Genomic DNA, 13,663 nt, shown 5'->3' with positions numbered 1-13,663 from the left:
ATCCAAGCAAGCCCAGATTTTCCTTTAGGTTAACAAAATGTGCAGTTATGAGATTGAAGAAAGTAGTATCAATTAATTCTCCGATTTTCAAGCAAAAAGATTCAACCATTTCTCCCAATGTTCATTAAATTTGTCATACTGGCAATTTTTTAAATAAATACATCTTTCTATTTGGAATTTAGTTTTCAGGATATTTTCAATGGCCTTTTTGTGCAAACTTTGTTTAAGTATTTTCATGTTGTAAATGTAATATTTTATATTGACAGTTATCCAGTTTACTACGTATCTTAGATAACCATCTGTCATTCCAAACAGAACTACATTTTTGCTTAGTGGGATGCAAAGACCAGTTTTTTCAAAAATCCATTTTTTAACTGCTTCCCAAAGGTTTCTTACTTCAATGCAATCGTAAAAAAGGTGTTGCAATGTCTCCGGTTCATTATTACAAAAAGTGCATTTGTTTGAATCAACATAATGTATCATATGAAGAAAAGTATTAGTAGCCAGAATTCTATGTAACAGTCTGTATTGAAACCACCTTAAAGTTGTATCTTCTAAACAATAGAAAGGTAGAGCATAGTATTTTTCCCACGTACAACAGTCGTATGTCAATACTTTGTTTGCATATTTTATCTGTGACTTTGGAGTTATGTTTTTTTTATTCAACATATTGTGCAGATCTTTATATTCTGCGTTTGTGTTCAGTAGAATTTTAATTTCGAAAGGTAATATTGGAATTTTAACAGAGGTGAATGTTTTGTTATTAATATTGTTTAATGAACGTAGGAAAGATTTTACAGCATTTACTAATGATGCATAATTTAAAAAATGAGTTTTTATGTCATATTTTCTTCTAAAAAGTTTCAAATACCAAAATATTCCCTTCATTGTCGAGTATGTCATTTATAAAAATTATTCCTTTTTTTTATATATTTATTATATAGAAACGTTTTGTAACTTTTTAAGATGTTGGTATTATACCAAATATTCAGTCCTTGTATATTTTCTGTAGTTTTTTTACTTTCTTTTTCTTGTAATAATACCCAACTGAATAATACATCTTTCCAGAAACTGTTTTTGATCTTTTCTTTTTTAAATATAATGAAATAGTCCCCATATATAATTAGGTCCCTTGTACTTAAACCGTAGCAGATTGAAATAGGTTGACCCATTTATTATTATTTAGAAAAAGTCTTCTTATCCATAATATTTTTAAGGATGTCATTACATGTTGTATATCTGGCATTTTTATACCCCCATATTTATAATCTTGAGTTAATAATTCTCGTTTTATTTTTTCTGGTTTATTTTGCCAAATAAATTGGAAAAATATTTTATTTAAATTATTTATAATTGTTTTTGATGGATTTGGTAATGACATTAGTAGATACGTAATTTTTGGTATTAATAAAGTTTTAACCTTCTGACTACTGCAGGCGAGATATCTCGCCCGACGTCACGTCAGTCGATATACTGTACACTGTATACAGTGCATTCCCCAATTCATATTTCCCGCCGTTTTGCACACGACACTCACCGGAAATGGAAATATAATTAAAGAAAAAAGATTTGTTTTCAAAATGGTGGTTTTTGTTTTGATTTTTTCAATTGAAAATACCTTGAAATTTTGAGTTCAAAAAGTGGTTTTCGGCAAGTATTTTCGCTTGACAACAATGGCGGCACGTTTTCAGGGATCGATAGCTGATTGTAACAGCTAATTTGATAATAAATATGATCGTTTTACCAACAACGAAAATTACCAAATATTGCAATATGAATCGTAGTTCGGGTTTTAAAAAAACATTCTGGTCAGAAAACCACTGTTATCGGGAATAATGGACATAAATACTGGACAGCTGGCCACAAATGCCCGTAAGTAAACGCAACTTTTTCGATTTTTTGCCTAATTTTAATCACCATTAGCCGATCTAAAATAATAAAAATTACAAAAAAAGACACGAAAATAATACTTACCGATTCATATATGAACTTTATTTCATGTATTTATGAAACATTTAAGTGAATATATGTGAGTAAAAATTATAATCTTGTACCCACTCAACGTGGTTTTTGTTAAAAATTAATCCAGTAGTCTAAAGGTTAACAATTGTAACTCTTCCTAGGACAGTCAGTTTTCTAAATGACCACAGTTTTATCAAGTTCAGAATTTGTTTGATCTTAGAGCCAAAATTACATGCTATAATATTTTTTAAATTTATGGGAAAGTTAATACCGAGCAAAGTAAACTGGTTTTCACCCCATTCCAATTTCAAATGTGTATGGTGATAAACATCTTTACAATATTTTTTGCTACCTATCCAGATGGCTTTTGACTTAGAGTAATTTATTTTTACACCGGAGATCTCAGAATAGTAATCAAGTAATGTCATTGTATTATACAGAGACTCAGGAGATCCATCAAGAGTGAAAGTAGTATTATCGGCATATTGAGAAATTAGATATTCTTCACCATTAATAGTAATGCCTTTGATATTTGTTTTATTCCTAACCAGAATTGCAAGAATTTCAGCACAAATTAGAAAAATATATGGCGACAGGGGGTCACCTTGTCTGCAACCTCTTTCTAATCTGAAAGTTTCTGATAAATAACCATTTTGTAATACACTGGACATTGAATTTTTGTTAAATGTTTTAATCCAGCTCATTATTGAACTTTTAAAATTAAAAATATCTAATGCTTTTTCGATAAAGGACCAAGATACAGAATCAAAAGCTTTTTCCAAGTCCACAAGTATTAACAGACCAGGTATATTGTATATTTCAGTGTATTGCATTATATCATGTATCAATCGTATGTTTTCTCCAATATATCTTCCTTTAATAAAACCTGTTTGATCTTTATTTATTATTTTATCTAAGACTGTTTTAATTCTATTTGCAATGCAGCTAGAAGCCATTTTGTAAGTGCAGTTCAAAAGAGTTATGGGTTGCCAATTTTTCAAAAATTGCTTAGGCTTATTTTGCTTGGGGATACATGTGATTATACCTAGTTTTTGTACTTCGGACATTTCCTCAATAGTATAACTATAATTTATTGACCGAACTATAAAATGTCCTAAGTCTGTCCAAATTGTTTTGAAAAACTGCTGTAAATCCATCCGAGCCGGGACTTATTTCATTCTTCATATTTTTAAGAATATTTAAAACTTCAGAGTATGTTATTTTTCCTTCTAGAGTTTGTGCTTCTTCATTTGTTAACCTGTTAAAATTATAAACTGATAGCTCTTCCACTATATTAGTGTGTAGTTGTTCCGATGACGCAGAATGTAGTTTTTGATAAAAACACTTCGGTTAGAATATCTTTTTGGTCTGTTATTACTGTTCCATTACTTAATTCTAATCTTGATATTAGCTTGCTATGGTAATTTCTAGACTCCATGTTACAAAAATATTTAGTTGGTTTTTCCCCGTCTTTGATCCATTTTGCCCGTGCTCGGATATAATGTCCTTCGAGTTTTTCTTTTCTTAGCTCTGTTAATTCATTTTTTCTTTCTTCTAATACTTTAACGTTAGTGTTATCGTTGTCTTCTAATTCTTTTATATCTTCACAAAGTTTAGTTTCTAACTCATTAGTTTTTTTCTTTTTAAATGCCGAAAAGGATATTGTTTTCCCTCTTATTTCCATCAGCAGTGTTTCAAGAAAAAGTTGCTCATTTATTACAAACTGTATTTCGTCTTTTGGAATAGAGTTTAAGTTATCTGCATTATAAATTAAAACAGCATATTGCGAAATTATATTATTTATTACATCCTTAATAATTTTTACATAATCTTTGTCTGTCAATAGTGAATTGTTAAATTTCCATAACCCTGTAGCTATTGTCAGTTAAAACCTTTACAACATGTGGTATTAAATTACTGTAAATCATGAAATTAATGCGAGCAAGTAATTAATGCGAAAAATGCGGTGAAGACATCGACGCAATAATAACTTGATGCATTTTGTTTAGTTTCATTCCCAATACAAAAAATGTGCAGGATTTTACTATAATACTTCTAAATAAATTAAAACTTTTATAATATAAAGATGAAACAAAATACAAAAACAATTATTGTTAAATGTCGTTTTGTGAATACTTCAAGAATCTTTCTTTCGTTTCGATGTTGCCATTCTATTTTCACTTTCCTGGAATATCATAGCGGTTATATAATACAGTGATGTTCCAAATGTTTTGTTTTTAAAAAGTTCATTTTGCGATGTGAGTATTTTTCAAATTTTCTTACACTTCTGGATTACTGTATACATTTAAACTGTTTTGAACATTTGTAAAATTATCATCAACAAATTTTATTACTAAATATATTCCTTTAAAAATGAAACAGTAGAAAATTATATAACCGCAACCAACAATCCGTGCATATTTCTTCAAACCATTTGGCTCGACTCTATACATGCCATTTTAAGTTAGACTGGTCGCAAGTTGTCACTGTTGCAATATATCGCATTTGTTAACGTCTATTCCTGTGCTGCGCATCAAGTGTATAAAATCAGTCTAAAACATTTGTTAGAATAATACGTCTGCGTTCGCGTGAAATATTGTGCCCTGCAATAGCGACCCGTTTACTTTTTATTCCTACTGGTGGATTAATTAGAAGCAATCACCACACAAAAGTGCGAGGCATACCCTTAACAATAAGATGTAGTTATACTAATTACACTACTTTAAGTAATTAGGGCTTCCTGGTGTACCTACCATGCGATTAGCTTCAGATTATGTAGTAGCTGTCAAAACAACTACTGACTTCTTTTAACATGAAAGATGAAGCCCAAACAATATAATAAGAACACAACTGTGTTTTTTTTTATGTGATGTAGACTTTTGCCCGACGCATTAATAAAAATATGCATTTTTGTTCACTCGTATACGGACGCAATAATATCATGACGCATTAATTTCATGATTTACAGTATTTGAAATGAGAAAAAAATTCTAGTCTTGCCAATTTTAATCGGTTTGATTTTCTCCAAGTATATCTTCTTAGCACTGGATATAAATCCCTAAAAGGATCTTTCAAATCAAATGCTTCTATATTTTCTAGGAGATTTTCACGTGCTTTAGGATGATTACAATGTAAATTGTTTTTCGTATCAAAATCTTGATTAAGTACTAAATTGAAATCACCACATATTATATAATACTCATTATCAAATTCTTCTATATTTAGTAAAATCTTAGAAAACAAGTCCGGGTTATCGTTATTTGGTCCATATATATTAATAAGTGTTATTCGCTCTTTGTTCACCCTATACTATGTACTATAAAGTTTCCTGAATTATCTGTTTTTATTTTATGTATTTTGTATTCGAATGTATTATTTAACATTATTGAAACTCCCCTAGCTTTACCAGTGAAAGAGTTAAACAGACATTTGTATCCCCATTGAGCTTCTATATAAGGTTCTACATCCTGAGTAAAGTGTGTATCTTGTAAGCAGTAAATATCAAAGTGTTTGCATTTTAGATAGTTCAAAACATTTTTTGATTTCTCAGGATCTTCGAGTCCCTGACAGTTCAATGTCATGATTTGTAAATATAACATGTTACATTTTGGTTAATATGATTGTATGTATATTTTAATGATGTTGTATCTAGCTTGCTTGAAAATGAAATTTTCAGAGGACAGAAATGAAATAAGTAACTTTTATACCCTCTTGCTTTTGAACAAGGCAGAGATTCAGCGAGAGAAAGATTTGTAAAAAACAGGAATCACAAATAAGAGAGAGGGAATGAAAAGTAAAGAACAAAGAAGTAAATTAAACATTAAAATAACTATGTAGGCCACTTAGAGTCTCCTAACCCTTGATCATATTGATAGCAAATAAAAAAAATTACAAAAAAAGAAGAAGTGAACAGTCACCACATATCCATTAATAGCTATAAGCAGATGCAAGACTGTTTTCAGTAGTAATAATATTAATAAAGATAATAATGGAGATGGTCCTAATACTATTGGATAAAAACAGTAATTTAAGTTATTATACGGAACCATCACCATATCCAACTTTCTCCATTTACATATATACATGTATCAATGTTCCCTTTTGAGGCTGATATTAATAGATTAAGTATATTTTGTGCAAAAAAGTATATAAATTAGTTTTTCTTTTAGCTGATGGGATTACCTCCATTATATTGACCCAAAAGGACACATATTAACACTCGCATGCATGTACGTGCACATACACCCCCCCCCCACCCCACACACACACACACACGTACCAAGTAATTATATATTATAGCAATGACCATGTTGGAATTGTGAAATTTTTATACTTTGACATAGTAATCAAATGCAGGCAAAAAAAAAAAAAGGTGGCATGCAACTTCAAGGATCAAAACTGACCTCAAACGAAGGTCTTATTATATAGCCTATATTAGAGGCATGTTTTTAAAACCAACCTCAAATAAATGCCAGTTTTCATGATAGCTAAACAACAATATTAAATTTTTGTTCAAACATGCATCCACTGAATTTATATAATAAATTGCTTATTTTATTTATTGTTGAGTACATATGCTGCTTAAAACTGGCAAAACACCCTCAACAAAGTCTTACAACATTAACATAGTGTTTGATGTTTCTAGATGTGAAGATAGAGAAGTAAAATCACATTAACACCATCTATATGATGAATATGAAGAATATCTCTTATTACATTTCCTGCCCGGATGGGAAGATAATACATTATTTGAACATCTGAAGAGTCACAATGGTATACTAATGTGATGATATTTTATCTCAGTGCAATGTTTTTCCAAGTACAAAGGTTCACAATCGATGGACATATTAACAGATGGATCGAGGATGGAGTCAAGATAAGCAAAAATGATTCAGTAAATTTATAGGGATAAAATATTAATGTATTTAAAAAAAGAAAAAGTTTTTAATTATGACAGAAAGAGTCAAGATCTAAAGGTGATTAGATAAACTTTAAACAAATATTAACCTGACTTAATCAAGCTCAAACTAAATAAAATTCTATAACTTAATTACAGAACAGAACAAACATGTATCCGTTGCCAGAATGATGTCCTGAAACATAGCAGTAACAAAAAAACTATAATTAAAAAACCCACCTAGAATTATAATGTTTGTATATCTATGAACTAACAGAGCAGATGAGATAACTGTACATACATCTGTATCTTGAAAACAGAGAGAAGAATTTTACCTTCTAGGTAAGGGCCACCCCCCTTAAACCCCCCCCCCCTAAAAACCCCAAAAAACCCCAACAACATTGGTCTTTGGTCAGACCAAAGTTCCAGAACTGATGCCACAATGCAGCTTTTTTCTTTCTTTTTTTCTATTTTTTTTTTTTAAAGCATAGAAAAGGTGGGTATATTTGATACTGAAATAAGAGCATATTTAAATTGAAATCAGAATGAATGTCCTAGTTCATGTGCGATGGCATTTTGGCTCCAAATGAAGTTTTTACATCTTAGCAAGAATAACCCGGCAAAAATCGACGTCATAACCAAGATATAATTTTTAAAACAAGTTGACATGTAAGGGTCAAAATCAATGCGCACGCTGAGTAGAGACCAGAAATGTATTTTGTTTGGCCTAGAATGAACTGCTTTTAACAGGATGCTATTTTGAGCCCTGATTTTATATAAAATTTAGCAAACTTTATTGAACACTATAACTATCCCAGGTTTTTAAAAAGGTTAATTACACAGGGTCATGTTGACCAGTTGCCATTTAATTTCATTCCTTGTTGGAGACAGGTTTTTTGTAACAGGGATTCTGTGAATAAAATTTTGAAAAAAATGTGGGTGAACTGCCCAGCTCTCCAAAGTTGTGAACATATATTTACGAATGCTGCACAATGGGATGATCGGAAGCAAATGTGAAAATCTTAAAACCTTAAATAATTTTTAAAATATACTCTATGGTGAGACTAACTTCCAAACAAAACACCATGGGATGAAAACAACTCTGAAAATCTAATATAAAACCTTACATAATTTTTATGGTTATATGATAATGGTTATATGATAATAGTGAATTAATTGGCCAAACATTACAACCGGTAGTTTAGTATTACAGTAGGTTTTATGACCACCAAAGATCTTGAAGGACGATTGCGGTCAGAAGTGAAATTTGACATTTTTTAATCAGTAAATTGCAAATTCAAACAATAAAACAACATAATGATCAACATAATGAAAAAGATTGACAGAAATAATGTTCCACAGTGATTAATTGACCTTCCTGGAAATTGTCAAAATCAAGAATGACACCCCACACATGTGTACGGGGCAACTGCGTGATGCACATGCAAACTATGGAATGTGTTTCGGTGTGTTGATAAACAGACCTGAACATTCTTTACTAGGATGTCTGTGGTCAAAACGTATGTTCGGTCTAATAGTTGATATTAACATTAATATTTCAGGTTCCCCTACTTTTTTTGAAGAGTATATATATATATATATATATTTAGTCTCTGCATTGGGACTAAGTTTCAAAGAAAACAACATGTAGAAGTGAACTCTGTACCCTGAAGGCAGCTGATGAGGCTTGTTATTCTAATACCAAATGGGAACCTGTCTAAATCTCAAGCAGCATTCAAAGACCAGTCCTACATGAACAAGTGAAGAGTGTCATCTCAAGGATTCTTATTAAGCACGAAAACAGACCAGAGGATTCACAGCAAAACCTCAGGCTTATAGTGCAAATCTCTTAAACATGTTTGTGTACCAAAAAAAAAAAAAAGTGGCAGGATAAACTTCATAGAATCATACATGAGTGGAATATAGTTCATAGGTGTTTGAAATGAGGTCTTAATTGTGAGTTCTACAACTGATCCCCCTCAGGTTGGGTTTTCCTATTCCAACTAGTGCTTTAGCCATCACTAGAATATCTGAGACCATGGGATTCGTTATCATGTATGCTGGAAAATGCATAAAAAGATTCTTTACTGTTAACTGACAGAATAGCTGGTAGTCATGTTGTTGAAAATGTGTTTTCTCATTTTTTAAAGTCAAGTGTTGCAAATATCACAAGTTTGACACCAAAATATCATCCGATTAGACAATGTGCTGAGGTGTCTTTTGTTCTTAAACCTCAGATTTTATTCTTATTTACAAATATTAATTAACATAATTAGTTTAAGACCTTGACATGAAAAAATTAAATGAACTTTGAGCAGACTTGCATTTTCGTTTTATTTACTGTGATAAGGTGACAAAATTGGGGGTGGGATTATTTACGAATAAGGACCTAATTTCTTAAATGCTATTAAAAGGGAGAGGGGCTTATTCAAAGACATGGGCTAATTTTCTGTCAAATACGGTATATAATGTGTAATATCTCTGATATATATCAGACAACATAAGCAGTGACCCACAAACTAGGGAAGGTACGTGTAATAATTTTTTTTACTCGTGTATAGATCGACCAGCAAAAATTACATTAATTTTAATATTTTCATGCATGTCAGCACACGCACATTAGTGATGGGAAATGTATGACTTTAATTAGCACTTCTATCCCTCAAAATTCAAATCATCTTGTTGCAAGTTAATACAAATAATAACAAAGCAAATACCCAATAATGATAAAAATGCCATTGCAGATCAATTTTGGAACAGGTTGTTTTTAATGATAGCACTGCCAGGGTTTCTGCCAGAGGGTAAAATGGGTATAGCACCATAACCAGATTTGTTTGCAATTTTTGTTTTTAAAGTTAACCTTTTAACAAAATTAATTACTCATTAATGTATGATTTTCTTAACCCTAACCCTAAACGTAACCCATTTTCTTTCTGGGGGAGGCCCCCACACCCCCTGGTGACTGTGGTTGCATCCAATTCCATAGTGCCATACCCAAAAATTTCTTTCTGGCAGAAACACTGACTGCTGATTGCCATCATGAATTTAAAGGGCTGACTTTGTTTTATTCCCTCTCCATATTTACTTACCATAAAGCTTGTGTAAATATACAACATTTTGAATGAGTCATATTTTGGTAAAGCAGTCCTTTTGAATAATTAATTACCAGAGATATATAGGTGATATGATTGGATGTTGTTGATTAGTGACTTTAGTTGCAGAAGTGCTACATTATTTTTATTGTTTTCTGAAATATTATTTCTTTTATGTAATAGAATTAAAATTGGAGGTAGCTAAGTATTTGTGTTTGTGTTTCTAAGTGAGATATTTTCCCATTTATATGGTATATTTAACAGTTCTAGCACAACAATTTTAGATTTTTAGTGATAACTATCAGACCTTTATATAACGGCCATTTTTGCCTGGTCCCTTGAGTGGCTATCATAGACAGGTTCGACTGTATAGTGTTCAATGAAAAGTACCTTTTTTGCAGTTTAATAACTATAATTTTTCAACTATGTTGGAGTCACTGCCTTCTACAAACAAATAAATTATTTTGAAGTCAATTCTACTGCTGGATCAATAAAACACATCTGATTGAAACACAATTTGTAAAGAATGTATTGTTTGTATACAGCTGACAGCAAAACAGGCCAATTACGGATCTGATCATTAAAAAAACATTTTCTGTGACAAAATCTAGGACAGGACCAATTGGGTAGGAAGATGACAAGCTTCTAGGTTGGAATTATCATCTAATATATAATCAAAAACAATTCTCAATCAACTTTTAATACACTAGCTGGATGGTATCCATTAAGAAACCCTAGCCATGTTCTCCAATAGTTTGGCTTTTGATCATGTCGGAAACTGAGAGTCTTCCAAGCCTTATTAATGTCACGAGATAATGACATAGCTGCGGCCAGGCAAATTAACTTTTGCTCTCACTCGGCGGTTATGTCAGCTTTTGTTAATATGGTCACAACATCACCTCCCTGTAAGACTTGTCGAGAGAATTTCAATACAGTAATTTTACATTATTACAGCAGGGAAGGTATAGAAGAGGAAGAAAAAAAGAGAGAAAAAAAAAGTGTGTAACAAATTTGTGACCAAAGAATTTGTTGCTTTTTAACTGAGGACGACGACAGTGCCATGTGTCACGGAACAAACACATAAATCTCTACCTAGACTTCTTACTTTCATGGATTATAACAAACAACCTGACATATTGAAATTAATAATCTTTTTGTACACCAATGACATTAAAAAATGACTTAGTATATTTTTGTATTATGGAATCGTGACATCACTATAATTCATATTGGTATACAGTCATTATAAATATATTGTAGTTTCATGCAGTCTTAACATAGAATGAATAAACAAAAGGTCAGTAAAGTGCACATACTGCAACATGTAGGGCAATTTGTCTTGTCATGCGATTTATATGTTACCTGTCACGATCTTGACACTTGACATGTATGTGACTACTGGTAGTGATATTCTGAGCGAGTATACTTACACAGATCTCAAACTTAACAAGGGCACCGATGGCAACTGTCGTCGTTGCAATATGAATTGCTATCAGTCAGGGGCTTGACCAATGGCAGTTTTTTGCTGATGGACAAAAATTATTGCTGTTGGTTGAAATTACTACTTTTAATTTTTACAATTGTTATAAAAGTTAAATTAAAACTGCCATTCGTGAGTATTTTGTCTATGCCAAAAACATTTCAAAATTGCTGTAGGTAATACATTTTAAAGTTCAAGTCCTGATTATGTCTTTTGAATAAGAGAACTAAACACTGATGGCAATATGATGCGATATGGTTTTACTGAGGGCAGTTTTTTGCCAATGGACACAAATTATTGCCATTGGTTGAAATGACTAATTTTGGTTTTTACATTTGGTATAAAATTGACCTATAAGCAGTCTTAAAACTGTCATTAATGAGCATTTTGTCTGCAGCAAAAACATTTCAAAATTGTAGTAGGTAATACATTCTTAATTTCGAGCCCTGCTTATAGCTTTTGAATAACAGAATTAAACACAGAAAGTCAACACTGATGTATTGAAGACGACTGAAAAAACTCAGTGTCACACAATCTTTGACTTTTGTTACAGACGAGACAACAAATGTGACCTGACCTGAGACACTTGTAAAAAGACAGTTATGACAAACCTTTCAAGTAATCTTCTTTCTTTGTAAACAAAGACTATTTCTCAGTTTAATATCTTGCCTATCACAAACTAAATTGATATGTAGTCTGTTAAACAAGATCACCTAGACAGTTCAACATTGATCTGGTTTAAGAGATGGATCCGGTGCAACCAGGATTTAGATTTTATTAACAGTTAACATGGCATTATTTGTGAAAATTTTCTGTCAATTACGTATATAATAGTTATACTTTTACAAAAAACAATATAGCTAACAGGCTCTACACTGCTTTGAGAATAAAACTGATATCATATTAACAATCAAACATTAAAATGTATTGTTAATTTATCTAGTCATGGGATAAAAGTGCTGAAATATCTGTTGTTTTCAATGGCTCTCTAGCATTTAAGGCATGTTTATTCAGCTGGGTTTGGGGGTTTTGCAGGTTAATTGATTAGGAGTCTAACATTTTGGAGTGGACAGGTTCCAGTTTATTCAGGTTTTTAATTTATTGAACACATAGGCAATTATTCATGACTGAGAAATTTGGCCAGTTTTAACAGGAATCCTGTTTTATTCACATTCGGTTTAGGCAATTCCAATAAATAAATGTTTTAATTGTGTTGTAATATTCATGAATAATTATTTTTATTTAACACCATGTTTTATTGATGGACAGGACTTATAGTTATAGGACTTACAGTTATAAAAAACAGATATAAAAATTTAAACTTTTTTCTTTTTAATCTACTGTTAATATTATATGCACACTCTGCCACTGTGGTTTCTGCCACTGCTGGATGCATGATTAACAATGATATCTGATACTTGACTGTGTCAGAGTAGAATATAAAGCAAGGACAAACAAACATATTGTCCAAATATATTCATATTAATCATAAAATCATGACCAAGCTCAATGTGAGAACATATATGGACATTTATCTACCACTGGTATTGATTTTTTGATGGTATTAAACTAGGGTATAACAGTAGCTAATATTTCATCTCTGCCGACACGAATATCTTTTTATGCTCTCTAGTTCGTGTGTGGTGATATATGGTAAGGACATCAGCTTCCAATTCTTTTTGTCATGCAGTCACGTTGCCATTAAAGGATGTAAGAAATGTGTTTATATAATGTCACTCCAGCACACTGGTTAATCACCAGCTATTAGGAAAAGGAAAGGAATCTTTGTTTAATGACACCTCGGCACATTTTAAAACAATACAAAGACTATTTGAAGACAACTGTTTTGCTGTCATATTCGGCTTTAGCAAAAGATCTTTATATATTTTCACTCATATAGGACAGCACATACCACATCCTTTGGTCCAAGTAATAGATTGTTGCAGGATTTGTTTTACATAATGAGAAAAATATACTTCGATGACAAATAATTATGTTTTGATTAACAAAAAACAAGGTAATTTGTATGCATTTCCACAGTGAAAATACATGTAGTCTTGTGTGAACATGCACATACAAAAGCATATAATGGTTGTAAAAAAAAAAAAAAAAAAATACTTACTAGGTACTGTAAAATGGGTATTTTTCGCATGTTTGTAATTTTCGTGTTTTTCACCTTTTTAATTTAACTGCAAAATTACGCTTATGCGAATAGGCCCAATTACTAGGAAC

The 13,663-nt window shown here is 31.4% G+C and overlaps 1 protein-coding gene across 1 annotated transcript in view; it reads right to left on the bottom strand.

Annotated features, from left to right (window-relative positions):
• The window catches only part of LOC121382339 (receptor-type tyrosine-protein phosphatase N2-like), a 300,736-nt gene that overhangs the window by 113,783 nt on the left and 173,290 nt on the right, over positions 1 to 13,663 (bottom strand). The window lies entirely within an intron of this gene.

This window comes from Gigantopelta aegis, chromosome 9 (assembly GCF_016097555.1).
Source record: "Gigantopelta aegis isolate Gae_Host chromosome 9, Gae_host_genome, whole genome shotgun sequence".
NCBI lineage: Eukaryota > Metazoa > Mollusca > Gastropoda > Neomphalida > Peltospiridae > Gigantopelta > Gigantopelta aegis.
Note: the sequence above shows the minus strand (reverse complement) of the source record. Positions and strands in the feature narration are given on the sequence as shown.